The sequence below is a fragment of the Ambystoma mexicanum genome, chromosome 9 (assembly GCF_040938575.1).
Source record: "Ambystoma mexicanum isolate Mex_15411 chromosome 9, UKY_AmexF1_1, whole genome shotgun sequence".
Taxonomy (NCBI): Eukaryota; Metazoa; Chordata; class Amphibia; order Caudata; family Ambystomatidae; genus Ambystoma; species Ambystoma mexicanum.
Window position 1 is genome coordinate 562,225,757 of NC_090931.1, and position 25,940 is coordinate 562,251,696.

Genomic DNA, 25,940 nt, shown 5'->3' on the forward strand with positions numbered 1-25,940 from the left:
TCGTGCTTCTGTGAAAACAACACTGTACTGCCTTTGAATCTGCCTATTCAGCTGGGTACTTTTCAGGTCCGACTCAAATGCTTGTCTGGCCAATGCGCGCAATACCCTTCCATCACATGCATTACGTTCTCATAAAAGTCACACCGCCATTGTTCACGTTGCCTCCCACTTATGCTTGCTCGAATTCCACTGCAAAGCTTCCCAGATATTGAATAACACTCATTGCCATCGTAATATGGCCACTCTGTTTACTGAGGCCAGCCTTGGCTGGGCCATGGGAGCCCCTTGTCTCTGTCATCCACACTGACGAATTTTATTGGCTGCTGGTCTTCAATATGTAAATTTACAAAGTACAGGCATTTTTGTCATCTTTTGCCAACGCTATGGATAGGAAATGTTTTCTATGGTGTTGCGGGAAAGGTTTTCCTATGCAGAAATGGAGGGGCTTTTTGTTGCCTTTGGGACGATAGACGCTTTCCCACCCTAAGTGAGATGGGTGGCAGCTTCTTCCACCTGCCTGGGCTGCCCTTTGTGCTATTAAGACTATACTTTCAGGGATCATTTCTATAGTTCTTAACTGAGGAAATGTGTTCGAAAGTGTCTGGTCTTCGCTAACCACGAGGAAGAGTTGAAGTGTTCTCTTCTGAGCGTGAAGCAAGTGGACAGTGTTGCATTTATGCAGCTGCTGTCTGCTATTGATGACCGTTCCTCTCTCCCTTTCAGGAGGGTTGGAGGAAGGGAACACAAACTGAGTGGTTAGCTGCTTATTATTCTGGTGAAAAATAGAGACAGCTCCCCTGTTCTTAGGGTTGCTTGGTGTCTGTGCTGTCGATTATGTGGGTTCTGATTTGTTAGCTGTGCAAATCTCCACATGGACCAAACACCTTGCGTCGCCCCGGTAAACACAATTGGCCGTGGGCCCTTTTGTGCGCTGCCCTGGGGGACCCAAGCGACAAGTTCCGGCTGTTGCATGCTGGCCTACTTCCATTTCACAAAGGTTAAGCCATTCTGATTTGCCACTGTTTTCCATCTGGCGCAATCCTCGTGCTTCTGTGAAAACAACACTGTACTGCCTTTGAATCTGCCTATTCAGCTGGGTACTTTTCAGGTCCGACTCAAATGCTTGTCTGGCCAATGCGCGCAATACCCTTCCATCACATGCATTACGTTCTCATAAAAGTCACACCGCCATTGTTCACGTTGCCTCCCACTTATGCTTGCTCGAATTCCACTGCAAAGCTTCCCAGATATTGAATAACACTCATTGCCATCGTAATATGGCCACTCTGTTTACTGAGGCCAGCCTTGGCTGGGCCATGGGAGCCCCTTGTCTCTGTCATCCACACTGACGAATTTTATTGGCTGCTGGTCTTCAATATGTAAATTTACAAAGTACAGGCATTTTTGTCATCTTTTGCCAACGCTATGGATAGGAAATGTTTTCTATGGTGTTGCGGGAAAGGTTTTCCTATGCAGAAATGGAGGGGCTTTTTGTTGCCTTTGGGACGATAGACGCTTTCCCACCCTAAGTGATATGGGTGGCAGCTTCTTCCACCTGCCTGGGCTGCCCTTTGTGCTATTAAGACTATACTTTCAGGGATCATTTCTATAGTTCATAACTGAGGAAATGTGTTCGAAAGTGTCTGGTCTTCGCTAACCACGAGGAAGAGTTGAAGTGTTCAGCTATTGATGACCGTTCCTCTCTCTCCCTTTCAGGAGGGTTGGAGGAAGGGAACACAAACTGAGTGGTTAGCTGCTTATTATTCTGGTGAAAAATAGAGACAGCTCCCCTGTTCTTAGGGTTGCTTGGTGTCTGTGCTGTCGATTATGTGGGTTCTGATTTGTTAGCTGTGCAAATCTCCACATGGACCAAACACCTTGCGTCGCCCCGGTAAACACAATTGGCCGTGGGCCCTTTTGTGCGCTGCCCTGGGGGACCCAAGCGACAAGTTCCGGCTGTTGCATGCTGGCCTACTTCCATTTCACAAAGGTTAAGCCATTCTGATTTGCCACTGTTTTCCATCTGGCGCAATCCTCGTGCTTCTGTGAAAACAACACTGTACTGCCCCTTTGGGGGATTTGAATCTGCCTATTCAGCTGGGTACTTTTCAGGTCTGACTCAAATGCTTGTCTGGCCAATGCGCGCAATACCCTTCCATCACATGCATTACGTTCTCATAAAAGTCACACCGCCATTGTTCACGTTGCCTCCCACTTATGCTTGCTCGAATTCCACTGCAAAGCTTCCCAGATATTGAATAACACTCATTGCCATCGTAATATGGCCACTCTGTTTACTGAGGCCAGCCTTGGCTGGGCCATGGGAGCCCCTTGTCTCTGTCATCCACACTGACGAATTTTATTGGCTGCTGGTCTTCAATATGTAAATTTACAAAGTACAGGCATTTTTGTCATCTTTTGCCAACGCTATGGATAGGAAATGTTTTCTATGGTGTTGCGGGAAAGGTTTTCCTATGCAGAAATGGAGGGGCTTTTTGTTGCCTTTGGGACGATAGACGCTTTCCCACCCTAAGTGATATGGGTGGCAGCTTCTTCCACCTGCCTGGGCTGCCCTTTGTGCTATTAAGACTATACTTTCAGGGATCATTTCTATAGTTCTTAACTGAGGAAATGTGTTCGAAAGTGTCTGGTCTTCGCTAACCACGAGGAAGAGTTGAAGTGTTCTCTTCTGAGCGTGAAGCAAGTGGACAGTGTTGCATTTATGCAGCTGCTGTCTGCTATTGATGACCGTTCCTCTCTCCCTTTCAGGAGGGTTGGAGGAAGGGAACACAAACTGAGTGGTTAGCTGCTTATTATTCTGGTGAAAAATAGAGACAGCTCCCCTGTTCTTAGGGTTGCTTGGTGTCTGTGCTGTCGATTATGTGGGTTCTGATTTGTTAGCTGTGCAAATCTCCACATGGACCAAACACCTTGCGTCGCCCCGGTAAACACAATTGGCCGTGGGCCCTTTTGTGCGCTGCCCTGGGGGACCCAAGCGACAAGTTCCGGCTGTTGCATGCTGGCCTACTTCCATTTCACAAAGGTTAAGCCATTCTGATTTGCCACTGTTTTCCATCTGGCGCAATCCTCGTGCTTCTGTGAAAACAACACTGTACTGCCCCTTTGGGGGATTTGAATCTGCCTATTCAGCTGGGTACTTTTCAGGTCCGACTCAAATGCTTGTCTGGCCAATGCGCGCAATACCCTTCCATCACATGCATTACGTTCTCATAAAAGTCACACCGCCATTGTTCACGTTGCCTCCCACTTATGCTTGCTCGAATTCCACTGCAAAGCTTCCCAGATATTGAATAACACTCATTGCCATCGTAATATGGCCACTCTGTTTACTGAGGCCAGCCTTGGCTGGGCCATGGGAGCCCCTTGTCTCTGTCATCCACACTGACAAATTTTATTGGCTGCTGGTCTTCAATATGTAAATTTACAAAGTACAGGCATTTTTGTCATCTTTTGCCAACGCTATGGAAAGGAAAGGTTTTCTATGGGGTTGCGGGAAAGGTTTTCCTATGCAGAAATGGGGGGGCTTTTTGTTGCCTTTGGGACGATAGATGCTTTCCCACCCTAAGTGAGATGGGTGGCAGCTTCTTCCACCTGCCTGGGCTGCCCTTTGTGCTATTAAGACTATACTTTCAGGGATCATTTCTATAGTTCTTAACTGAGGAAATGTGTTCGAAAGTGTCTGGTCTTCGCTAACCACGAGGAAGAGTTGAAGTGTTCTCTTCTGAGCGTGAAGCAAGTGGACAGTGTTGCATTTATGCAGCTGCTGTCTGCTATTGATGACCGTTCCTCTCTCCCTTTCAGGAGGGTTGGAGGAAGGGAACACAAACTGAGTGGTTAGCTGCTTATTATTCTGGTGAAAAATAGAGACAGCTCCCCTGTTCTTAGGGTTGCTTGGTGTCTGTGCTGTCGATTATGTGGGTTCTGATTTGTTAGCTGTGCAAATCTCCACATGGACCAAACACCTTGCGTCGCCCCGGTAAACACAATTGGCCGTGGGCCCTTTTGTGCGCTGCCCTGGGGGACCCAAGCGACAAGTTCCGGCTGTTGCATGCTGGCCTACTTCCATTTCACAAAGGTTAAGCCATTCTGATTTGCCACTGTTTTTCATCTGGCGCAATCCTCGTGCTTCTGTGAAAACAACACTGTACTGCCTTTGAATCTGCCTATTCAGCTGGGTACTTTTCAGGTCCGACTCAAATGCTTGTCTGGCCAATGCGCGCAATACCCTTCCATCACATGCATTACGTTCTCATAAAAGTCACACCGCCATTGTTCACGTTGCCTCCCACTTATGCTTGCTCGAATTCCACTGCAAAGCTTCCCAGATATTGAATAACACTCATTGCCATCGTAATATGGCCACTCTGTTTACTGAGGCCAGCCTTGGCTGGGCCATGGGAGCCCCTTGTCTCTGTCATCCACACTGACGAATTTTATTGGCTGCTGGTTTTCAATATGTAAATTTACAAAGTACAGGCATTTTTGTCATCTTTTGCCAACGCTATGGAAAGGAAAGGTTTTCTATGGGGTTGCGGGAAAGGTTTTCCTATGCAGAAATGGGGGGCTTTTTGTTGCCTTTGGGACGATAGATGCTTTCCCACCCTAAGTGAGATGGGTGGCAGCTTCTTCCACCTACCTGGGCTGCCCTTTGTGCTATTAAGACTATACTTTCAGGGATCATTTCTATAGTTTTTAACTGAGGAAATGTGTTCGAAAGTGTCTGGTCTTCGCTAACCACGAGGAAGAGTTGAAGTGTTCTCTTCTGAGCGTGAAGCAAGTGGACAGTGTTGCATTTATGCAGCTGCTGTCTGCTATTGATGACCGTTCCTCTCTCCCTTTCAGGAGGGTTGGAGGAAGGGAACACAAACTGAGTGGTTAGCTGCTTATTATTCTGGTGAAAAATAGAGACAGCTCCCCTGTTCTTAGGGTTGCTTGGTGTCTGTGCTGTCGATTATGTGGGTTCTGATTTGTTAGCTGTGCAAATCTCCACATGGACCAAACACCTTGCGTCTCCCCGGTAAACACAATTGGCCGTGGGCCCTTTTGTGCGCTGCCCTGGGGGACCCAAGCGACAAGTTCCGGCTGTTGCATGCTGGCCTACTTCCATTTCACAAAGGTTAAGCCATTCTGATTTGCCACTGTTTTTCATCTGGCGCAATCCTCGTGCTTCTGTGAAAACAACACTGTACTGCCTTTGAATCTGCCTATTCAGCTGGGTACTTTTCAGGTCCGACTCAAATGCTTGTCTGGCCAATGCGCGCAATACCCTTCCATCACATGCATTACGTTCTCATAAAAGTCACACCGCCATTGTTCACGTTGCCTCCCACTTATGCTTGCTCGAATTCCACTGCAAAGCTTCCCAGATATTGAATAACACTCATTGCCATCGTAATATGGCCACTCTGTTTACTGAGGCCAGCCTTGGCTGGGCCATGGGAGCCCCTTGTCTCTGTCATCCACACTGACGAATTTTATTGGCTGCTGGTCTTCAATATGTAAATTTACAAAGTACAGGCATTTTTGTCATCTTTTGCCAACGCTATGGATAGGAAATGTTTTCTATGGTTTTGCGGGAAAGGTTTTCCTATGCAGAAATGGAGGGGCTTTTTGTTGCCTTTGGGACGATAGACGCTTTCCCACCCTAAGTGATATGGGTGGCAGCTTCTTCCACCTGCCTGGGCTGCCCTTTGTGCTATTAAGACTATACTTTCAGGGATCATTTCTATAGTTCATAACTGAGGAAATGTGTTCGAAAGTGTCTGGTCTTCGCTAACCACGAGGAAGAGTTGAAGTGTTCATCTATTGATGACCGTTCCTCTCTCTCCCTTTCAGGAGGGTTGGAGGAAGGGAACACAAACTGAGTGGTTAGCTGCTTATTATTCTGGTGAAAAATAGAGACAGCTCCCCTGTTCTTAGGGTTGCTTGGTGTCTGTGCTGTCGATTATGTGGGTTCTGATTTGTTAGCTGTGCAAATCTCCACATGGACCAAACACCTTGCGTCGCCCCGGTAAACACAATTGGCCGTGGGCCCTTTTGTGCGCTGCCCTGGGGGACCCAAGCGACAAGTTCCGGCTGTTGCATGCTGGCCTACTTCCATTTCACAAAGGTTAAGCCATTCTGATTTGCCACTGTTTTCCATCTGGCGCAATCCTCGTGCTTCTGTGAAAACAACACTGTACTGCCCCTTTGGGGGATTTGAATCTGCCTATTCAGCTGGGTACTTTTCAGGTCTGACTCAAATGCTTGTCTGGCCAATGCGCGCAATACCCTTCCATCACATGCATTACGTTCTCATAAAAGTCACACCGCCATTGTTCACGTTGCCTCCCACTTATGCTTGCTCGAATTCCACTGCAAAGCTTCCCAGATATTGAATAACACTCATTGCCATCGTAATATGGCCACTCTGTTTACTGAGGCCAGCCTTGGCTGGGCCATGGGAGCCCCTTGTCTCTGTCATCCACACTGACGAATTTTATTGGCTGCTGGTCTTCAATATGTAAATTTACAAAGTACAGGCATTTTTGTCATCTTTTGCCAACGCTATGGATAGGAAATGTTTTCTATGGTGTTGCGGGAAAGGTTTTCCTATGCAGAAATGGAGGGGCTTTTTGTTGCCTTTGGGACGATAGACGCTTTCCCACCCTAAGTGATATGGGTGGCAGCTTCTTCCACCTGCCTGGGCTGCCCTTTGTGCTATTAAGACTATACTTTCAGGGATCATTTCTATAGTTCTTAACAGAGGAAATGTGTTCGAAAGTGTCTGGTCTTCGCTAACTACGAGGAAGAGTTGAAGTGTTCTCTTCTGAGCGTGAAGCAAGTGGACAGTGTTGCATTTATGCAGCTGCTGTCTGCTATTGATGACCGTTCCTCTCTCCCTTTCAGGAGGGTTGGAGGAAGGGAACACAAACTGAGTGGTTAGCTGCTTATTATTCTGGTGAAAAATAGAGACAGCTCCCCTGTTCTTAGGGTTGCTTGGTGTCTGTGCTGTCGATTATGTGGGTTCTGATTTGTTAGCTGTGCAAATCTCCACATGGACCAAACACCTTGCGTCGCCCCGGTAAACACAATTGGCCGTGGGCCCTTTTGTGCGCTGCCCTGGGGGACCCAAGCGACAAGTTCCGGCTGTTGCATGCTGGCCTACTTCCATTTCACAAAGGTTAAGCCATTCTGATTTGCCACTGTTTTCCATCTGGCGCAATCCTCGTGCTTCTGTGAAAACAACACTGTACTGCCCCTTTGGGGGATTTGAATCTGCCTATTCAGCTGGGTACTTTTCAGGTCCGACTCAAATGCTTGTCTGGCCAATGCGCGCAATACCCTTCCATCACATGCATTACGTTCTCATAAAAGTCACACCGCCATTGTTCACGTTGCCTCCCACTTATGCTTGCTCGAATTCCACTGCAAAGCTTCCCAGATATTGAATAACACTCATTGCCATCGTAATATGGCCACTCTGTTTACTGAGGCCAGCCTTGGCTGGGCCATGGGAGCCCCTTGTCTCTGTCATCCACACTGACGAATTTTATTGGCTGCTGGTTTTCAATATGCAAATTTACAAAGTACAGGCATTTTTGTCATCTTTTGCCAACGCTATGGAAAGGAAAGGTTTTCTATGGGGTTGCGGGAAAGGTTTTCCTATGCAGAAATGGGGGGCTTTTTGTTGCCTTTGGGACGATAGATGCTTTCCCACCCTAAGTGAGATGGGTGGCAGCTTCTTCCACCTGCCTGGGCTGCCCTTTGTGCTATTAAGACTATACTTTCAGGGATCATTTCTATAGTTCATAACTGAGGAAATGTGTTCGAAAGTGTCTGGTCTTCGCTAACCACGAGGAAGAGTTGAAGTGTTCAGCTATTGATGACCGTTCCTCTCTCTCCCTTTCAGGAGGGTTGGAGGAAGGGAACACAAACTGAGTGGTTAGCTGCTTATTATTCTGGTGAAAAATAGAGACAGCTCCCCTGTTCTTAGGGTTGCTTGGTGTCTGTGCTGTCGATTATGTGGGTTCTGATTTGTTAGCTGTGCAAATCTCCACATGGACCAAACACCTTGCGTCGCCCCGGTAAACACAATAGGCCGTGGGCCCTTTTGTGCGCTGCCCTGGGGGACCCAAGCGACAAGTTCCGGCTGTTGCATGCTGGCCTACTTCCATTTCACAAAGGTTAAGCCATTCTGATTTGCCACTGTTTTCCATCTGGCGCAATCCTCGTGCTTCTGTGAAAACAACACTGTACTGCCCCTTTGGGGGATTTGAATCTGCCTATTCAGCTGGGTACTTTTCAGGTCTGACTCAAATGCTTGTCTGGCCAATGCGCGCAATACCCTTCCATCACATGCATTACGTTCTCATAAAAGTCACACCGCCATTGTTCACGTTGCCTCCCACTTATGCTTGCTCGAATTCCACTGCAAAGCTTCCCAGATATTGAATAACACTCATTGCCATCGTAATATGGCCACTCTGTTTACTGAGGCCAGCCTTGGCTGGGCCATGGGAGCCCCTTGTCTCTGTCATCCACACTGACGAATTTTATTGGCTGCTGGTCTTCAATATGTAAATTTACAAAGTACAGGCATTTTTGTCATCTTTTGCCAACGCTATGGATAGGAAATGTTTTCTATGGTGTTGCGGGAAAGGTTTTCCTATGCAGAAATGGAGGGGCTTTTTGTTGCCTTTGGGACGATAGACGCTTTCCCACCCTAAGTGATATGGGTGGCAGCTTCTTCCACCTGCCTGGGCTGCCCTTTGTGCTATTAAGACTATACTTTCAGGGATCATTTCTATAGTTCTTAACTGAGGAAATGTGTTCGAAAGTGTCTGGTCTTCGCTAACCACGAGGAAGAGTTGAAGTGTTCTCTTCTGAGCGTGAAGCAAGTGGACAGTGTTGCATTTATGCAGCTGCTGTCTGCTATTGATGACCGTTCCTCTCTCCCTTTCAGGAGGGTTGGAGGAAGGGAACACAAACTGAGTGGTTAGCTGCTTATTATTCTGGTGAAAAATAGAGACAGCTCCCCTGTTCTTAGGGTTGCTTGGTGTCTGTGCTGTCGATTATGTGGGTTCTGATTTGTTAGCTGTGCAAATCTCCACATGGACCAAACACCTTGCGTCGCCCCGGTAAACACAATTGGCCGTGGGCCCTTTTGTGCGCTGCCCTGGGGGACCCAAGCGACAAGTTCCGGCTGTTGCATGCTGGCCTACTTCCATTTCACAAAGGTTAAGCCATTCTGATTTGCCACTGTTTTCCATCTGGCGCAATCCTCGTGCTTCTGTGAAAACAACACTGTACTGCCCCTTTGGGGGATTTGAATCTGCCTATTCAGCTGGGTACTTTTCAGGTCCGACTCAAATGCTTGTCTGGCCAATGCGCGCAATACCCTTCCATCACATGCATTACGTTCTCATAAAAGTCACACCGCCATTGTTCACGTTGCCTCCCACTTATGCTTGCTCGAATTCCACTGCAAAGCTTCCCAGATATTGAATAACACTCATTGCCATCGTAATATGGCCACTCTGTTTACTGAGGCCAGCCTTGGCTGGGCCATGGGAGCCCCTTGTCTCTGTCATCCACACTGACAAATTTTATTGGCTGCTGGTCTTCAATATGTAAATTTACAAAGTACAGGCATTTTTGTCATCTTTTGCCAACGCTATGGAAAGGAAAGGTTTTCTATGGGGTTGCGGGAAAGGTTTTCCTATGCAGAAATGGGGGGCTTTTTGTTGCCTTTGGGACGATAGATGCTTTCCCACCCTAAGTGAGATGGGTGGCAGCTTCTTCCACCTACCTGGGCTGCCCTTTGTGCTATTAAGACTATACTTTCAGGGATCATTTCTATAGTTTTTAACTGAGGAAATGTGTTCGAAAGTGTCTGGTCTTCGCTAACCACGAGGAAGAGTTGAAGTGTTCTCTTCTGAGCGTGAAGCAAGTGGACAGTGTTGCATTTATGCAGCTGCTGTCTGCTATTGATGACCGTTCCTCTCTCCCTTTCAGGAGGGTTGGAGGAAGGGAACACAAACTGAGTGGTTAGCTGCTTATTATTCTGGTGAAAAATAGAGACAGCTCCCCTGTTCTTAGGGTTGCTTGGTGTCTGTGCTGTCGATTATGTGGGTTCTGATTTGTTAGCTGTGCAAATCTCCACATGGACCAAACACCTTGCGTCTCCCCGGTAAACACAATTGGCCGTGGGCCCTTTTGTGCGCTGCCCTGGGGGACCCAAGCGACAAGTTCCGCCTGTTGCATGCTGGCCTACTTCCATTTCACAAAGGTTAAGCCATTCTGATTTGCCACTGTTTTTCATCTGGCGCAATCCTCGTGCTTCTGTGAAAACAACACTGTACTGCCTTTGAATCTGCCTATTCAGCTGGGTACTTTTCAGGTCCGACTCAAATGCTTGTCTGGCCAATGCGCGCAATACCCTTCCATCACATGCATTACGTTCTCATAAAAGTCACACCGCCATTGTTCACGTTGCCTCCCACTTATGCTTGCTCGAATTCCACTGCAAAGCTTCCCAGATATTGAATAACACTCATTGCCATCGTAATATGGCCACTCTGTTTACTGAGGCCAGCCTTGGCTGGGCCATGGGAGCCCCTTGTCTCTGTCATCCACACTGACGAATTTTATTGGCTGCTGGTCTTCAATATGTAAATTTACAAAGTACAGGCATTTTTGTCATCTTTTGCCAACGCTATGGATAGGAAATGTTTTCTATGGTTTTGCGGGAAAGGTTTTCCTATGCAGAAATGGAGGGGCTTTTTGTTGCCTTTGGGACGATAGACGCTTTCCCACCCTAAGTGATATGGGTGGCAGCTTCTTCCACCTGCCTGGGCTGCCCTTTGTGCTATTAAGACTATACTTTCAGGGATCATTTCTATAGTTCATAACTGAGGAAATGTGTTCGAAAGTGTCTGGTCTTCGCTAACCACGAGGAAGAGTTGAAGTGTTCAGCTATTGATGACCGTTCCTCTCTCTCCCTTTCAGGAGGGTTGGAGGAAGGGAACACAAACTGAGTGGTTAGCTGCTTATTATTCTGGTGAAAAATAGAGACAGCTCCCCTGTTCTTAGGGTTGCTTGGTGTCTGTGCTGTCGATTATGTGGGTTCTGATTTGTTAGCTGTGCAAATCTCCACATGGACCAAACACCTTGCGTCGCCCCGGTAAACACAATTGGCCGTGGGCCCTTTTGTGCGCTGCCCTGGGGGACCCAAGCGACAAGTTCCGGCTGTTGCATGCTGGCCTACTTCCATTTCACAAAGGTTAAGCCATTCTGATTTGCCACTGTTTTCCATCTGGCGCAATCCTCGTGCTTCTGTGAAAACAACACTGTACTGCCCCTTTGGGGGATTTGAATCTGCCTATTCAGCTGGGTACTTTTCAGGTCCGACTCAAATGCTTGTCTGGCCAATGCGCGCAATACCCTTCCATCACATGCATTACGTTCTCATAAAAGTCACACCGCCATTGTTCACGTTGCCTCCCACTTATGCTTGCTCGAATTCCACTGCAAAGCTTCCCAGATATTGAATAACACTCATTGCCATCGTAATATGGCCACTCTGTTTACTGAGGCCAGCCTTGGCTGGGCCATGGGAGCCCCTTGTCTCTGTCATCCACACTGACAAATTTTATTGGCTGCTGGTCTTCAATATGTAAATTTACAAAGTACAGGCATTTTTGTCATCTTTTGCCAACGCTATGGAAAGGAAAGGTTTTCTATGGGGTTGCGGGAAAGGTTTTCCTATGCAGAAATGGGGGGGCTTTTTGTTGCCTTTGGGAAGATAGATGCTTTCCCACCCTAAGTGAGATGGGTGGCAGCTTCTTCCACCTGCCTGGGCTGCCCTTTGTGCTATTAAGACTATACTTTCAGGGATCATTTCTATAGTTCTTAACTGAGGAAATGTGTTCGAAAGTGTCTGGTCTTCGCTAACCACGAGGAAGAGTTGAAGTGTTCTCTTCTGAGCGTGAAGCAAGTGGACAGTGTTGCATTTATGCAGCTGCTGTCTGCTATTGATGACCGTTCCTCTCTCCCTTTCAGGAGGGTTGGAGGAAGGGAACACAAACTGAGTGGTTAGCTGCTTATTATTCTGGTGAAAAATAGAGACAGCTCCCCTGTTCTTAGGGTTGCTTGGTGTCTGTGCTGTCGATTATGTGGGTTCTGATTTGTTAGCTGTGCAAATCTCCACATGGACCAAACACCTTGCGTCGCCCCGGTAAACACAATTGGCCGTGGGCCCTTTTGTGCGCTGCCCTGGGGGACCCAAGCGACAAGTTCCGGCTGTTGCATGCTGGCCTACTTCCATTTCACAAAGGTTAAGCCATTCTGATTTGCCACTGTTTTTCATCTGGCGCAATCCTCGTGCTTCTGTGAAAACAACACTGTACTGCCTTTGAATCTGCCTATTCAGCTGGGTACTTTTCAGGTCCGACTCAAATGCTTGTCTGGCCAATGCGCGCAATACCCTTCCATCACATGCATTACGTTCTCATAAAAGTCACACCGCCATTGTTCACGTTGCCTCCCACTTATGCTTGCTCGAATTCCACTGCAAAGCTTCCCAGATATTGAATAACACTCATTGCCATCGTAATATGGCCACTCTGTTTACTGAGGCCAGCCTTGGCTGGGCCATGGGAGCCCCTTGTCTCTGTCATCCACACTGACGAATTTTATTGGCTGCTGGTCTTCAATATGTAAATTTACAAAGTACAGGCATTTTTGTCATCTTTTGCCAACGCTATGGATAGGAAATGTTTTCTATGGTGTTGCGGGAAAGGTTTTCCTATGCAGAAATGGAGGGGCTTTTTGTTGCCTTTGGGACGATAGACGCTTTCCCACCCTAAGTGATATGGGTGGCAGCTTCTTCCACCTGCCTGGGCTGCCCTTTGTGCTATTAAGACTATACTTTCAGGGATCATTTCTATAGTTCATAACTGAGGAAATGTGTTCGAAAGTGTCTGGTCTTCGCTAACCACGAGGAAGAGTTGAAGTGTTCAGCTATTGATGACCGTTCCTCTCTCTCCCTTTCAGGAGGGTTGGAGGAAGGGAACACAAACTGAGTGGTTAGCTGCTTATTATTCTGGTGAAAAATAGAGACAGCTCCCCTGTTCTTAGGGTTGCTTGGTGTCTGTGCTGTCGATTATGTGGGTTCTGATTTGTTAGCTGTGCAAATCTCCACATGGACCAAACACCTTGCGTCGCCCCGGTAAACACAATTGGCCGTGGGCCCTTTTGTGCGCTGCCCTGGGGGACCCAAGCGACAAGTTCCGGCTGTTGCATGCTGGCCTACTTCCATTTCACAAAGGTTAAGCCATTCTGATTTGCCACTGTTTTCCATCTGGCGCAATCCTCGTGCTTCTGTGAAAACAACACTGTACTGCCCCTTTGGGGGATTTGAATCTGCCTATTCAGCTGGGTACTTTTCAGGTCCGACTCAAATGCTTGTCTGGCCAATGCGCGCAATACCCTTCCATCACATGCATTACGTTCTCATAAAAGTCACACCGCCATTGTTTACGTTGCCTCCCACTTATGCTTGCTTGAATTCCACTGCAAAGCTTCCCAGATATTGAATAACACTCATTGCCATCGTAATATGGCCACTCTGTTTACTGAGGCCAGCCTTGGCTGGGCCATGGGAGCCCCTTGTCTCTGTCATCCACACTGACGAATTTTATTGGCTGCTGGTCTTCAATATGTAAATTTACAAAGTACAGGCATTTTTGTCATCTTTTGCCAACGCTATGGATAGGAAATGTTTTCTATGGTGTTGCGGGAAAGGTTTTCCTATGCAGAAATGGAGGGGCTTTTTGTTGCCTTTGGGACGATAGACGCTTTCCCACCCTAAGTGATATGGGTGGCAGCTTCTTCCACCTGCCTGGGCTGCCCTTTGTGCTATTAAGACTATACTTTCAGGGATCATTTCTATAGTTCTTAACTGAGGAAATGTGTTCGAAAGTGTCTGGTCTTCGCTAACCACGAGGAAGAGTTGAAGTGTTCTCTTCTGAGCGTGAAGCAAGTGGACAGTGTTGCATTTATGCAGCTGCTGTCTGCTATTGATGACCGTTCCTCTCTCCCTTTCAGGAGGGTTGGAGGAAGGGAACACAAACTGAGTGGTTAGCTGCTTATTATTCTGGTGAAAAATAGAGACAGCTCCCCTGTTCTTAGGGTTGCTTGGTGTCTGTGCTGTCGATTATGTGGGTTCTGATTTGTTAGCTGTGCAAATCTCCACATGGACCAAACACCTTGCGTCGCCCCGGTAAACACAATTGGCCGTGGGCCCTTTTGTGCGCTGCCCTGGGGGACCCAAGCGACAAGTTCCGGCTGTTGCATGCTGGCCTACTTCCATTTCACAAAGGTTAAGCCATTCTGATTTGCCACTGTTTTCCATCTGGCGCAATCCTCGTGCTTCTGTGAAAACAACACTGTACTGCCCCTTTGGGGGATTTGAATCTGCCTATTCAGCTGGGTACTTTTCAGGTCCGACTCAAATGCTTGTCTGGCCAATGCGCGCAATACCCTTCCATCACATGCATTACGTTCTCATAAAAGTCACACCGCCATTGTTCACGTTGCCTCCCACTTATGCTTGCTCGAATTCCACTGCAAAGCTTCCCAGATATTGAATAACACTCATTGCCATCGTAATATGGCCACTCTGTTTACTGAGGCCAGCCTTGGCTGGGCCATGGGAGCCCCTTGTCTCTGTCATCCACACTGACAAATTTTATTGGCTGCTGGTCTTCAATATGTAAATTTACAAAGTACAGGCATTTTTGTCATCTTTTGCCAACGCTATGGAAAGGAAAGGTTTTCTATGGGGTTGCGGGAAAGGTTTTCCTATGCAGAAATGGGGGGGCTTTTTGTTGCCTTTGGGACGATAGATGCTTTCCCACCCTAAGTGAGATGGGTGGCAGCTTCTTCCACCTGCCTGGGCTGCCCTTTGTGCTATTAAGACTATACTTTCAGGGATCATTTCTATAGTTCTTAACTGAGGAAATGTGTTCGAAAGTGTCTGGTCTTCGCTAACCACGAGGAAGAGTTGAAGTGTTCTCTTCTGAGCGTGAAGCAAGTGGACAGTGTTGCATTTATGCAGCTGCTGTCTGCTATTGATGACCGTTCCTCTCTCCCTTTCAGGAGGGTTGGAGGAAGGGAACACAAACTGAGTGGTTAGCTGCTTATTATTCTGGTGAAAAATAGAGACAGCTCCCCTGTTCTTAGGGTTGCTTGGTGTCTGTGCTGTCGATTATGTGGGTTCTGATTTGTTAGCTGTGCAAATCTCCACATGGACCAAACACCTTGCGTCGCCCCGGTAAACACAATTGGCCGTGGGCCCTTTTGTGCGCTGCCCTGGGGGACCCAAGCGACAAGTTCCGGCTGTTGCATGCTGGCCTACTTCCATTTCACAAAGGTTAAGCCATTCTGATTTGCCACTGTTTTTCATCTGGCGCAATCCTCGTGCTTCTGTGAAAACAACACTGTACTGCCTTTGAATCTGCCTATTCAGCTGGGTACTTTTCAGGTCCGACTCAAATGCTTGTCTGGCCAATGCGCGCAATACCCTTCCATCACATGCATTACGTTCTCATAAAAGTCACACCGCCATTGTTCACGTTGCCTCCCACTTATGCTTGCTCGAATTCCACTGCAAAGCTTCCCAGATATTGAATAACACTCATTGCCATCGTAATATGGCCACTCTGTTTACTGAGGCCAGCCTTGGCTGGGCCATGGGAGCCCCTTGTCTCTGTCATCCACACTGACGAATTTTATTGGCTGCTGGTTTTCAATATGTAAATTTACAAAGTACAGGCATTTTTGTCATCTTTTGCCAACGCTATGGAAAGGAAAGGTTTTCTATGGGGTTGCGGGAAAGGTTTTCCTATGCAGAAATGGGGGGCTTTTTGTTGCCTTTGGGACGATAGATGCTTTCCCACCCTAAGTGAGATGGGTGGCAGCTTCTTCCACCTACCTGGGCTGCCCTTTGTGCTATTAAGACTATACTTTCAGGGATCATTTCTATAGTTTTTAACTGAGGAAATGTGTTCGAAAGTGTCTGGTCTTCGCTAACCACGAGGAAGAGTTGAAGTGTTCTCTTCTGAGCGTGAAGCAAGTGGACAGTGTTGCATTTATGCAGCTGCTGTCTGCTATTGATGACCGTTCCTCTCTCCCTTTCAGGAGGGTTGGAGGAAGGGAACACAAACTGAGTGGTTAGCTGCTTATTATTCTGGTGAAAAATAGAGACAGCTCCCCTGTTCTTAGGGTTGCTTGGTGTCTGTGCTGTCGATTATGTGGGTTCTGATTTGTTAGCTGTGCAAATCTCCACATGGACCAAACACCTTGCGTCTCCCCGGTAAACACAATTGGCCGTGGGCCCTTTTGTGCGCTGCCCTGGGGGACCCAAGCGACAAGTTCCGGCTGTTGCATGCTGGCCTACTTCCATTTCACAAAGGTTAAGCCATTCTGATTTGCCACTGTTTTTCATCTGGCGCAATCCTCGTGCTTCTGTGAAAACAACACTGTACTGCCTTTGAATCTGCCTATTCAGCTGGGTACTTTTCAGGTCCGACTCAAATGCTTGTCTGGCCAATGCGCGCAATACCCTTCCATCACATGCATTACGTTCTCATAAAAGTCACACCGCCATTGTTCACGTTGCCTCCCACTTATGCTTGCTCGAATTCCACTGCAAAGCTTCCCAGATATTGAATAACACTCATTGCCATCGTAATATGGCCACTCTGTTTACTGAGGCCAGCCTTGGCTGGGCCATGGGAGCCCCTTGTCTCTGTCATCCACACTGACGAATTTTATTGGCTGCTGGTCTTCAATATGTAAATTTACAAAGTACAGGCATTTTTGTCATCTTTTGCCAACGCTATGGATAGGAAATGTTTTCTATGGTTTTGCGGGAAAGGTTTTCCTATGCAGAAATGGAGGGGCTTTTTGTTGCCTTTGGGACGATAGACGCTTTCCCACCCTAAGTGATATGGGTGGCAGCTTCTTCCACCTGCCTGGGCTGCCCTTTGTGCTATTAAGACTATACTTTCAGGGATCATTTCTATAGTTCATAACTGAGGAAATGTGTTCGAAAGTGTCTGGTCTTCGCTAACCACGAGGAAGAGTTGAAGTGTTCAGCTATTGATGACCGTTCCTCTCTCTCCCTTTCAGGAGGGTTGGAGGAAGGGAACACAAACTGAGTGGTTAGCTGCTTATTATTCTGGTGAAAAATAGAGACAGCTCCCCTGTTCTTAGGGTTGCTTGGTGTCTGTGCTGTCGATTATGTGGGTTCTGATTTGTTAGCTGTGCAAATCTCCACATGGACCAAACACCTTGCGTCGCCCCGGTAAACACAATTGGCCGTGGGCCCTTTTGTGCGCTGCCCTGGGGGACCCAAGCGACAAGTTCCGGCTGTTGCATGCTGGCCTACTTCCATTTCACAAAGGTTAAGCCATTCTGATTTGCCACTGTTTTCCATCTGGCGCAATCCTCGTGCTTCTGTGAAAACAACACTGTACTGCCCCTTTGGGGGATTTGAATCTGCCTATTCAGCTGGGTACTTTTCAGGTCTGACTCAAATGCTTGTCTGGCCAATGCGCGCAATACCCTTCCATCACATGCATTACGTTCTCATAAAAGTCACACCGCCATTGTTCACGTTGCCTCCCACTTATGCTTGCTCGAATTCCACTGCAAAGCTTCCCAGATATTGAATAACACTCATTGCCATCGTAATATGGCCACTCTGTTTACTGAGGCCAGCCTTGGCTGGGCCATGGGAGCCCCTTGTCTCTGTCATCCACACTGACGAATTTTATTGGCTGCTGGTCTTCAATATGTAAATTTACAAAGTACAGGCATTTTTGTCATCTTTTGCCAACGCTATGGATAGGAAATGTTTTCTATGGTGTTGCGGGAAAGGTTTTCCTATGCAGAAATGGAGGGGCTTTTTGTTGCCTTTGGGACGATAGACGCTTTCCCACCCTAAGTGATATGGGTGGCAGCTTCTTCCACCTGCCTGGGCTGCCCTTTGTGCTATTAAGACTATACTTTCAGGGATCATTTCTATAGTTCTTAACTGAGGAAATGTGTTCGAAAGTGTCTGGTCTTTGCTAACCACGAGGAAGAGTTGAAGTGTTCTCTTCTGAGCGTGAAGCAAGTGGACAGTGTTGCATTTATGCAGCTGCTGTCTGCTATTGATGACCGTTCCTCTCTCCCTTTCAGGAGGGTTGGAGGAAGGGAACACAAACTGAGTGGTTAGCTGCTTATTATTCTGGTGAAAAATAGAGACAGCTCCCCTGTTCTTAGGGTTGCTTGATGTCTGTGCTGTCGATTATGTGGGTTCTGATTTGTTAGCTGTGCAAATCTCCACATGGACCAAACACCTTGCGTCGCCCCGGTAAACACAATTGGCCGTGGGCCCTTTTGTGCGCTGCCCTGGGGGACCCAAGCGACAAGTTCCGGCTGTTGCATGCTGGCCTACTTCCATTTCACAAAGGTTAAGCCATTCTGATTTGCCACTGTTTTCCATCTGGCGCAATCCTCGTGCTTCTGTGAAAACAACACTGTACTGCCCCTTTGGGGGATTTGAATCTGCCTATTCAGCTGGGTACTTTTCAGGTCCGACTCAAATGCTTGTCTGGCCAATGCGCGCAATACCCTTCCATCACATGCATTACGTTCTCATAAAAGTCACACCGCCATTGTTCACGTTGCCTCCCACTTATGCTTGCTCGAATTCCACTGCAAAGCTTCCCAGATATTGAATAACACTCATTGCCATCGTAATATGGCCACTCTGTTTACTGAGGCCAGCCTTGGCTGGGCCATGGGAGCCCCTTGTCTCTGTCATCCACACTGACAAATTTTATTGGCTGCTGGTCTTCAATATGTAAATTTACAAAGTACAGGCATTTTTGTCATCTTTTGCCAACGCTATGGAAAGGAAAGGTTTTCTATGGGGTTGCGGGAAAGGTTTTCCTATGCAGAAATGGGGGGGCTTTTTGTTGCCTTTGGGACGATAGATGCTTTCCCACCCTAAGTGAGATGGGTGGCAGCTTCTTCCACCTGCCTGGGCTGCCCTTTGTGCTATTAAGACTATACTTTCAGGGATCATTTCTATAGTTCTTAACTGAGGAAATGTGTTCGCTAACCACGAGGAAGAGTTGAAGTGTTCTCTTCTGAGCGTGAAGCAAGTGGACAGTGTTGCATTTATGCAGCTGCTGTCTGCTATTGATGACCGTTCCTCTCTCCCTTTCAGGAGGGTTGGAGGAAGGGAACACAAACTGAGTGGTTAGCTGCTTATTATTCTGGTGAAAAATAGAGACAGCTCCCCTGTTCTTAGGGTTGCTTGGTGTCTGTGCTGTCGATTATGTGGGTTCTGATTTGTTAGCTGTGCAAATCTCCACATGGACCAAACACCTTGCGTCGCCCCGGTAAACACAATTGGCCGTGGGCCCTTTTGTGCGCTGCCCTGGGGGACCCAAGCGACAAGTTCCGGCTGTTGCATGCTGGCCTACTTCCATTTCACAAAGGTTAAGCCATTCTGATTTGCCACTGTTTTCCATCTGGCGCAATCCTCGTGCTTCTGTGAAAACAACACTGTACTGCCCCTTTGGGGGATTTGAATCTGCCTATTCAGCTGGGTACTTTTCAGGTCCGACTCAAATGCTTGTCTGGCCAATGCGCGCAATACCCTTCCATCACATGCATTACGTTCTCATAAAAGTCACACCGCCATTGTTCACGTTGCCTCCCACTTATGCTTGCTCGAATTCCACTGCAAAGCTTCCCAGATATTGAATAACACTCATTGCCATCGTAATATGGCCACTCTGTTTACTGAGGCCAGCCTTGGCTGGGCCATGGGAGCCCCTTGTCTCTGTCATCCACACTGACAAATTTTATTGGCTGCTGGTCTTCAATATGTAAATTTACAAAGTACAGGCATTTTTGTCATCTTTTGCCAACGCTATGGAAAGGAAAGGTTTTCTATGGGGTTGCGGGAAAGGTTTTCCTATGCAGAAATGGGGGGGCTTTTTGTTGCCTTTGGGACGATAGATGCTTTCCCACCCTAAGTGAGATGGGTGGCAGCTTCTTCCACCTGCCTGGGCTGCCCTTTGTGCTATTAAGACTATACTTTCAGGGATCATTTCTATAGTTCTTAACTGAGGAAATGTGTTCGAAAGTGTCTGGTCTTCGCTAACCACGAGGAAGAGTTGAAGTGTTCTCTTCTGAGCGTGAAGCAAGTGGACAGTGTTGCATTTATGCAGCTGCTGTCTGCTATTGATGACCGTTCCTCTCTCCCTTTCAGGAGGGTTGGAGGAAGGGAACACAAACTGAGTGGTTAGCTGCTTATTATTCTGGTGAAAAATAGAGACAGCTCCCCTGTTCTTAGGGTTGCTTGGTGTCTGTGCTGTCGATTATGTGGGTTCTGATTTGTTAGCTGTGCAAATCTCCACATGGACCAAACACCTTGCGTCGCCCCGGTAAACACAATTGGCCGTGGGCCCTTTTGTGCGCTGCCCTGGGGGACCCAAGCGACAAGTTCCGGCTGTTGCATGCTGGCCTACTTCCATTTCACAAAGGTTAAGCCATTCTGATTTGCCACTGTTTTTCATCTGGCGCAATCCTCGTGCTTCTGTGAAAACAACACTGTACTGCCTTTGAATCTGCCTATTCAGCTGGGTACTTTTCAGGTCCGACTCAAATGCTTGTCTGGCCAATGCGCGCAATACCCTTCCATCACATGCATTACGTTCTCATAAAAGTCACACCGCCATTGTTCACGTTGCCTCCCACTTATGCTTGCTCGAATTCCACTGCAAAGCTTCCCAGATATTGAATAACACTCATTGCCATCGTAATATGGCCACTCTGTTTACTGAGGCCAGCCTTGGCTGGGCCATGGGAGCCCCTTGTCTCTGTCATCCACACTGACGAATTTTATTGGCTGCTGGTTTTCAATATGTAAATTTACAAAGTACAGGCATTTTTGTCATCTTTTGCCAACGCTATGGAAAGGAAAGGTTTTCTATGGGGTTGCGGGAAAGGTTTTCCTATGCAGAAATGGGGGGCTTTTTGTTGCCTTTGGGACGATAGATGCTTTCCCACCCTAAGTGAGATGGGTGGCAGCTTCTTCCACCTACCTGGGCTGCCCTTTGTGCTATTAAGACTATACTTTCAGGGATCATTTCTATAGTTTTTAACTGAGGAAATGTGTTCGAAAGTGTCTGGTCTTCGCTAACCACGAGGAAGAGTTGAAGTGTTCTCTTCTGAGCGTGAAGCAAGTGGACAGTGTTGCATTTATGCAGCTGCTGTCTGCTATTGATGACCGTTCCTCTCTCCCTTTCAGGAGGGTTGGAGGAAGGGAACACAAACTGAGTGGTTAGCTGCTTATTATTCTGGTGAAAAATAGAGACAGCTCCCCTGTTCTTAGGGTTGCTTGGTGTCTGTGCTGTCGATTATGTGGGTTCTGATTTGTTAGCTGTGCAAATCTCCACATGGACCAAACACCTTGCGTCTCCCCGGTAAACACAATTGGCCGTGGGCCCTTTTGTGCGCTGCCCTGGGGGACCCAAGCGACAAGTTCCGCCTGTTGCATGCTGGCCTACTTCCATTTCACAAAGGTTAAGCCATTCTGATTTGCCACTGTTTTTCATCTGGCGCAATCCTCGTGCTTCTGTGAAAACAACACTGTACTGCCTTTGAATCTGCCTATTCAGCTGGGTACTTTTCAGGTCCGACTCAAATGCTTGTCTGGCCAATGCGCGCAATACCCTTCCATCACATGCATTACGTTCTCATAAAAGTCACACCGCCATTGTTCACGTTGCCTCCCACTTATGCTTGCTCGAATTCCACTGCAAAGCTTCCCAGATATTGAATAACACTCATTGCCATCGTAATATGGCCACTCTGTTTACTGAGGCCAGCCTTGGCTGGGCCATGGGAGCCCCTTGTCTCTGTCATCCACACTGACGAATTTTATTGGCTGCTGGTCTTCAATATGTAAATTTACAAAGTACAGGCATTTTTGTCATCTTTTGCCAACGCTATGGATAGGAAATGTTTTCTATGGTTTTGCGGGAAAGGTTTTCCTATGCAGAAATGGAGGGGCTTTTTGTTGCCTTTGGGACGATAGACGCTTTCCCACCCTAAGTGATATGGGTGGCAGCTTCTTCCACCTGCCTGGGCTGCCCTTTGTGCTATTAAGACTATACTTTCAGGGATCATTTCTATAGTTCATAACTGAGGAAATGTGTTCGAAAGTGTCTGGTCTTCGCTAACCACGAGGAAGAGTTGAAGTGTTCAGCTATTGATGACCGTTCCTCTCTCTCCCTTTCAGGAGGGTTGGAGGAAGGGAACACAAACTGAGTGGTTAGCTGCTTATTATTCTGGTGAAAAATAGAGACAGCTCCCCTGTTCTTAGGGTTGCTTGGTGTCTGTGCTGTCGATTATGTGGGTTCTGATTTGTTAGCTGTGCAAATCTCCACATGGACCAAACACCTTGCGTCGCCCCGGTAAACACAATTGGCCGTGGGCCCTTTTGTGCGCTGCCCTGGGGGACCCAAGCGACAAGTTCCGGCTGTTGCATGCTGGCCTACTTCCATTTCACAAAGGTTAAGCCATTCTGATTTGCCACTGTTTTCCATCTGGCGCAATCCTCGTGCTTCTGTGAAAACAACACTGTACTGCCCCTTTGGGGGATTTGAATCTGCCTATTCAGCTGGGTACTTTTCAGGTCTGACTCAAATGCTTGTCTGGCCAATGCGCGCAATACCCTTCCATCACATGCATTACGTTCTCATAAAAGTCACACCGCCATTGTTCACGTTGCCTCCCACTTATGCTTGCTCGAATTCCACTGCAAAGCTTCCCAGATATTGAATAACACTCATTGCCATCGTAATATGGCCACTCTGTTTACTGAGGCCAGCCTTGGCTGGGCCATGGGAGCCCCTTGTCTCTGTCATCCACACTGACGAATTTTATTGGCTGCTGGTCTTCAATATGTAAATTTACAAAGTACAGGCATTTTTGTCATCTTTTGCCAACGCTATGGATAGGAAATGTTTTCTATGGTGTTGCGGGAAAGGTTTTCCTATGCAGAAATGGAGGGGCTTTTTGTTGCCTTTGGGACGATAGACGCTTTCCCACCCTAAGTGATATGGGTGGCAGCTTCTTCCACCTGCCTGGGCTGCCCTTTGTGCTATTAAGACTATACTTTCAGGGATCATTTCTATAGTTCTTAACAGAGGAAATGTGTTCGAAAGTGTCTGGTCTTCGCTAACTACGAGGAAGAGTTGAAGTGTTCTCTTCTGAGCGTGAAGCAAGTGGACAGTGTTGCATTTATGCAGCTGCTGTCTGCTATTGATGACCGTTCCTCTCTCCCTTTTAGGAGGGTTGGAGGAAGGGAACACAAACTGAGTGGTTAGCTGCTTATTATTCTGGTGAAAAATAGAGACAGCTCCCCTGTTCTTAGGGTTGCTTGGTGTCTGTGCTGTCGATTATGTGGGTTCTGATTTGTTAGCTGTGCAAATCTCCACATGGACCAAACACCTTGCGTCGCCCCGGTAAACACAATTGGCCGTGGGCCCTTTTGTGCGCTGCCCTGGGGGACCCAAGCGACAAGTTCCGGCTGTTGCATGCTGGCCTACTTCCATTTCACAAAGGTTAAGCCATTCTGATTTGCCACTGTTTTCCATCTGGCGCAATCCTCGTGCTTCTGTGAAAACAACACTGTACTGCCCCTTTGGGGGATTTGAATCTGCCTATTCAGCTGGGTACTTTTCAGGTCCGACTCAAATGCTTGTCTGGCCAATGCGCGCAATACCCTTCCATCACATGCATTACGTTCTCATAAAAGTCACACCGCCATTGTTCACGTTGCCTCCCACTTATGCTTGCTCGAATTCCACTGCAAAGCTTCCCAGATATTGAATAACACTCATTGCCATCGTAATATGGCCACTCTGTTTACTGAGGCCAGCCTTGGCTGGGCCATGGGAGCCCCTTGTCTCTGTCATCCACACTGACGAATTTTATTGGCTGCTGGTTTTCAATATGCAAATTTACAAAGTACAGGCATTTTTGTCATCTTTTGCCAACGCTATGGAAAGGAAAGGTTTTCTATGGGGTTGCGGGAAAGGTTTTCCTATGCAGAAATGGGGGGCTTTTTGTTGCCTTTGGGACGATAGATGCTTTCCCACCCTAAGTGAGATGGGTGGCAGCTTCTTCCACCTGCCTGGGCTGCCCTTTGTGCTATTAAGACTATACTTTCAGGGATCATTTCTATAGTTCATAACTGAGGAAATGTGTTCGAAAGTGTCTGGTCTTCGCTAACCACGAGGAAGAGTTGAAGTGTTCAGCTATTGATGACCGTTCCTCTCTCTCCCTTTCAGGAGGGTTGGAGGAAGGGAACACAAACTGAGTGGTTAGCTGCTTATTATTCTGGTGAAAAATAGAGACAGCTCCCCTGTTCTTAGGGTTGCTTGGTGTCTGTGCTGTCGATTATGTGGGTTCTGATTTGTTAGCTGTGCAAATCTCCACATGGACCAAACACCTTGCGTCGCCCCGGTAAACACAATAGGCCGTGGGCCCTTTTGTGCGCTGCCCTGGGGGACCCAAGCGACAAGTTCCGGCTGTTGCATGCTGGCCTACTTCCATTTCACAAAGGTTAAGCCATTCTGATTTGCCACTGTTTTCCATCTGGCGCAATCCTCGTGCTTCTGTGAAAACAACACTGTACTGCCCCTTTGGGGGATTTGAATCTGCCTATTCAGCTGGGTACTTTTCAGGTCTGACTCAAATGCTTGTCTGGCCAATGCGCGCAATACCCTTCCATCACATGCATTACGTTCTCATAAAAGTCACACCGCCATTGTTCACGTTGCCTCCCACTTATGCTTGCTCGAATTCCACTGCAAAGCTTCCCAGATATTGAATAACACTCATTGCCATCGTAATATGGCCACTCTGTTTACTGAGGCCAGCCTTGGCTGGGCCATGGGAGCCCCTTGTCTCTGTCATCCACACTGACGAATTTTATTGGCTGCTGGTCTTCAATATGTAAATTTACAAAGTACAGGCATTTTTGTCATCTTTTGCCAACGCTATGGATAGGAAATGTTTTCTATGGTGTTGCGGGAAAGGTTTTCCTATGCAGAAATGGAGGGGCTTTTTGTTGCCTTTGGGACGATAGACGCTTTCCCACCCTAAGTGATATGGGTGGCAGCTTCTTCCACCTGCCTGGGCTGCCCTTTGTGCTATTAAGACTATACTTTCAGGGATCATTTCTATAGTTCTTAACTGAGGAAATGTGTTCGAAAGTGTCTGGTCTTCGCTAACCACGAGGAAGAGTTGAAGTGTTCTCTTCTGAGCGTGAAGCAAGTGGACAGTGTTGCATTTATGCAGCTGCTGTCTGCTATTGATGACCGTTCCTCTCTCCCTTTCAGGAGGGTTGGAGGAAGGGAACACAAACTGAGTGGTTAGCTGCTTATTATTCTGGTGAAAAATAGAGACAGCTCCCCTGTTCTTAGGGTTGCTTGGTGTCTGTGCTGTCGATTATGTGGGTTCTGATTTGTTAGCTGTGCAAATCTCCAAATGGACCAAACACCTTGCGTCGCCCCGGTAAACACAATTGGCCGTGGGCCCTTTTGTGCGCTGCCCTGGGGGACCCAAGCGACAAGTTCCGGCTGTTGCATGCTGGCCTACTTCCATTTCACAAAGGTTAAGCCATTCTGATTTGCCACTGTTTTCCATCTGGCGCAATCCTCGTGCTTCTGTGAAAACAACACTGTACTGCCCCTTTGGGGGATTTGAATCTGCCTATTCAGCTGGGTACTTTTCAGGTCCGACTCAAATGCTTGTCTGGCCAATGCGCGCAATACCCTTCCATCACATGCATTACGTTC

The 25,940-nt window shown here is 47.5% G+C and overlaps 16 non-coding genes and 9 pseudogenes across 16 annotated transcripts; all 25 read left to right on the forward strand.

The window, feature by feature from the left end:
* The first annotated feature begins 539 nt into the window (after window positions 1-539).
* Window positions 540-757, forward strand: LOC138490132 (small nucleolar RNA U3). Its single transcript, XR_011275191.1, has one exon. It is a non-coding gene; the product is annotated as a small nucleolar RNA U3 (small nucleolar RNA).
* An 824-nt stretch (window positions 758-1,581) lies between these two features.
* LOC138490513 (small nucleolar RNA U3) lies at window positions 1,582-1,750 on the forward strand (annotated as a pseudogene).
* An 835-nt stretch (window positions 1,751-2,585) lies between these two features.
* LOC138490133 (small nucleolar RNA U3) lies at window positions 2,586-2,803 on the forward strand. Its single transcript, XR_011275192.1, has one exon. It is a non-coding gene; the product is annotated as a small nucleolar RNA U3 (small nucleolar RNA).
* Window positions 2,804-3,638: 835 nt separating this feature from the next.
* Window positions 3,639-3,856, forward strand: LOC138490134 (small nucleolar RNA U3). The gene has a single exon (XR_011275193.1). It is a non-coding gene; the product is annotated as a small nucleolar RNA U3 (small nucleolar RNA).
* Window positions 3,857-4,679: 823 nt separating this feature from the next.
* On the forward strand, window positions 4,680-4,897 carry LOC138490671 (small nucleolar RNA U3). The gene has a single exon (XR_011275590.1). It is a non-coding gene; the product is annotated as a small nucleolar RNA U3 (small nucleolar RNA).
* Window positions 4,898-5,721: 824 nt separating this feature from the next.
* On the forward strand, window positions 5,722-5,890 carry LOC138490500 (small nucleolar RNA U3; annotated as a pseudogene).
* Window positions 5,891-6,725: 835 nt separating this feature from the next.
* Window positions 6,726-6,943, forward strand: LOC138490403 (small nucleolar RNA U3). The gene has a single exon (XR_011275435.1). It is a non-coding gene; the product is annotated as a small nucleolar RNA U3 (small nucleolar RNA).
* Window positions 6,944-7,777: 834 nt separating this feature from the next.
* LOC138490516 (small nucleolar RNA U3) lies at window positions 7,778-7,946 on the forward strand (annotated as a pseudogene).
* Window positions 7,947-8,781: 835 nt separating this feature from the next.
* On the forward strand, window positions 8,782-8,999 carry LOC138490135 (small nucleolar RNA U3). The gene has a single exon (XR_011275194.1). It is a non-coding gene; the product is annotated as a small nucleolar RNA U3 (small nucleolar RNA).
* Window positions 9,000-9,833: 834 nt separating this feature from the next.
* On the forward strand, window positions 9,834-10,051 carry LOC138490672 (small nucleolar RNA U3). Its single transcript, XR_011275591.1, has one exon. It is a non-coding gene; the product is annotated as a small nucleolar RNA U3 (small nucleolar RNA).
* An 824-nt stretch (window positions 10,052-10,875) lies between these two features.
* Window positions 10,876-11,044, forward strand: LOC138490517 (small nucleolar RNA U3; annotated as a pseudogene).
* An 835-nt stretch (window positions 11,045-11,879) lies between these two features.
* LOC138490137 (small nucleolar RNA U3) lies at window positions 11,880-12,097 on the forward strand. The gene has a single exon (XR_011275195.1). It is a non-coding gene; the product is annotated as a small nucleolar RNA U3 (small nucleolar RNA).
* Window positions 12,098-12,921: 824 nt separating this feature from the next.
* LOC138490518 (small nucleolar RNA U3) lies at window positions 12,922-13,090 on the forward strand (annotated as a pseudogene).
* Window positions 13,091-13,925: 835 nt separating this feature from the next.
* Window positions 13,926-14,143, forward strand: LOC138490138 (small nucleolar RNA U3). Its single transcript, XR_011275196.1, has one exon. It is a non-coding gene; the product is annotated as a small nucleolar RNA U3 (small nucleolar RNA).
* Window positions 14,144-14,978: 835 nt separating this feature from the next.
* On the forward strand, window positions 14,979-15,196 carry LOC138490139 (small nucleolar RNA U3). Its single transcript, XR_011275197.1, has one exon. It is a non-coding gene; the product is annotated as a small nucleolar RNA U3 (small nucleolar RNA).
* An 823-nt stretch (window positions 15,197-16,019) lies between these two features.
* Window positions 16,020-16,237, forward strand: LOC138490673 (small nucleolar RNA U3). Its single transcript, XR_011275592.1, has one exon. It is a non-coding gene; the product is annotated as a small nucleolar RNA U3 (small nucleolar RNA).
* Window positions 16,238-17,061: 824 nt separating this feature from the next.
* On the forward strand, window positions 17,062-17,230 carry LOC138490519 (small nucleolar RNA U3; annotated as a pseudogene).
* An 835-nt stretch (window positions 17,231-18,065) lies between these two features.
* Window positions 18,066-18,283, forward strand: LOC138490246 (small nucleolar RNA U3). The gene has a single exon (XR_011275294.1). It is a non-coding gene; the product is annotated as a small nucleolar RNA U3 (small nucleolar RNA).
* An 835-nt stretch (window positions 18,284-19,118) lies between these two features.
* On the forward strand, window positions 19,119-19,319 carry LOC138490432 (small nucleolar RNA U3; annotated as a pseudogene).
* Window positions 19,320-20,154: 835 nt separating this feature from the next.
* Window positions 20,155-20,372, forward strand: LOC138490140 (small nucleolar RNA U3). The gene has a single exon (XR_011275198.1). It is a non-coding gene; the product is annotated as a small nucleolar RNA U3 (small nucleolar RNA).
* An 823-nt stretch (window positions 20,373-21,195) lies between these two features.
* LOC138490674 (small nucleolar RNA U3) lies at window positions 21,196-21,413 on the forward strand. The gene has a single exon (XR_011275593.1). It is a non-coding gene; the product is annotated as a small nucleolar RNA U3 (small nucleolar RNA).
* An 824-nt stretch (window positions 21,414-22,237) lies between these two features.
* On the forward strand, window positions 22,238-22,406 carry LOC138490520 (small nucleolar RNA U3; annotated as a pseudogene).
* An 835-nt stretch (window positions 22,407-23,241) lies between these two features.
* LOC138490378 (small nucleolar RNA U3) lies at window positions 23,242-23,459 on the forward strand. Its single transcript, XR_011275412.1, has one exon. It is a non-coding gene; the product is annotated as a small nucleolar RNA U3 (small nucleolar RNA).
* An 834-nt stretch (window positions 23,460-24,293) lies between these two features.
* On the forward strand, window positions 24,294-24,462 carry LOC138490521 (small nucleolar RNA U3; annotated as a pseudogene).
* An 835-nt stretch (window positions 24,463-25,297) lies between these two features.
* Window positions 25,298-25,515, forward strand: LOC138490142 (small nucleolar RNA U3). The gene has a single exon (XR_011275199.1). It is a non-coding gene; the product is annotated as a small nucleolar RNA U3 (small nucleolar RNA).
* The last annotated feature ends 425 nt before the right edge of the window (window positions 25,516-25,940 follow it).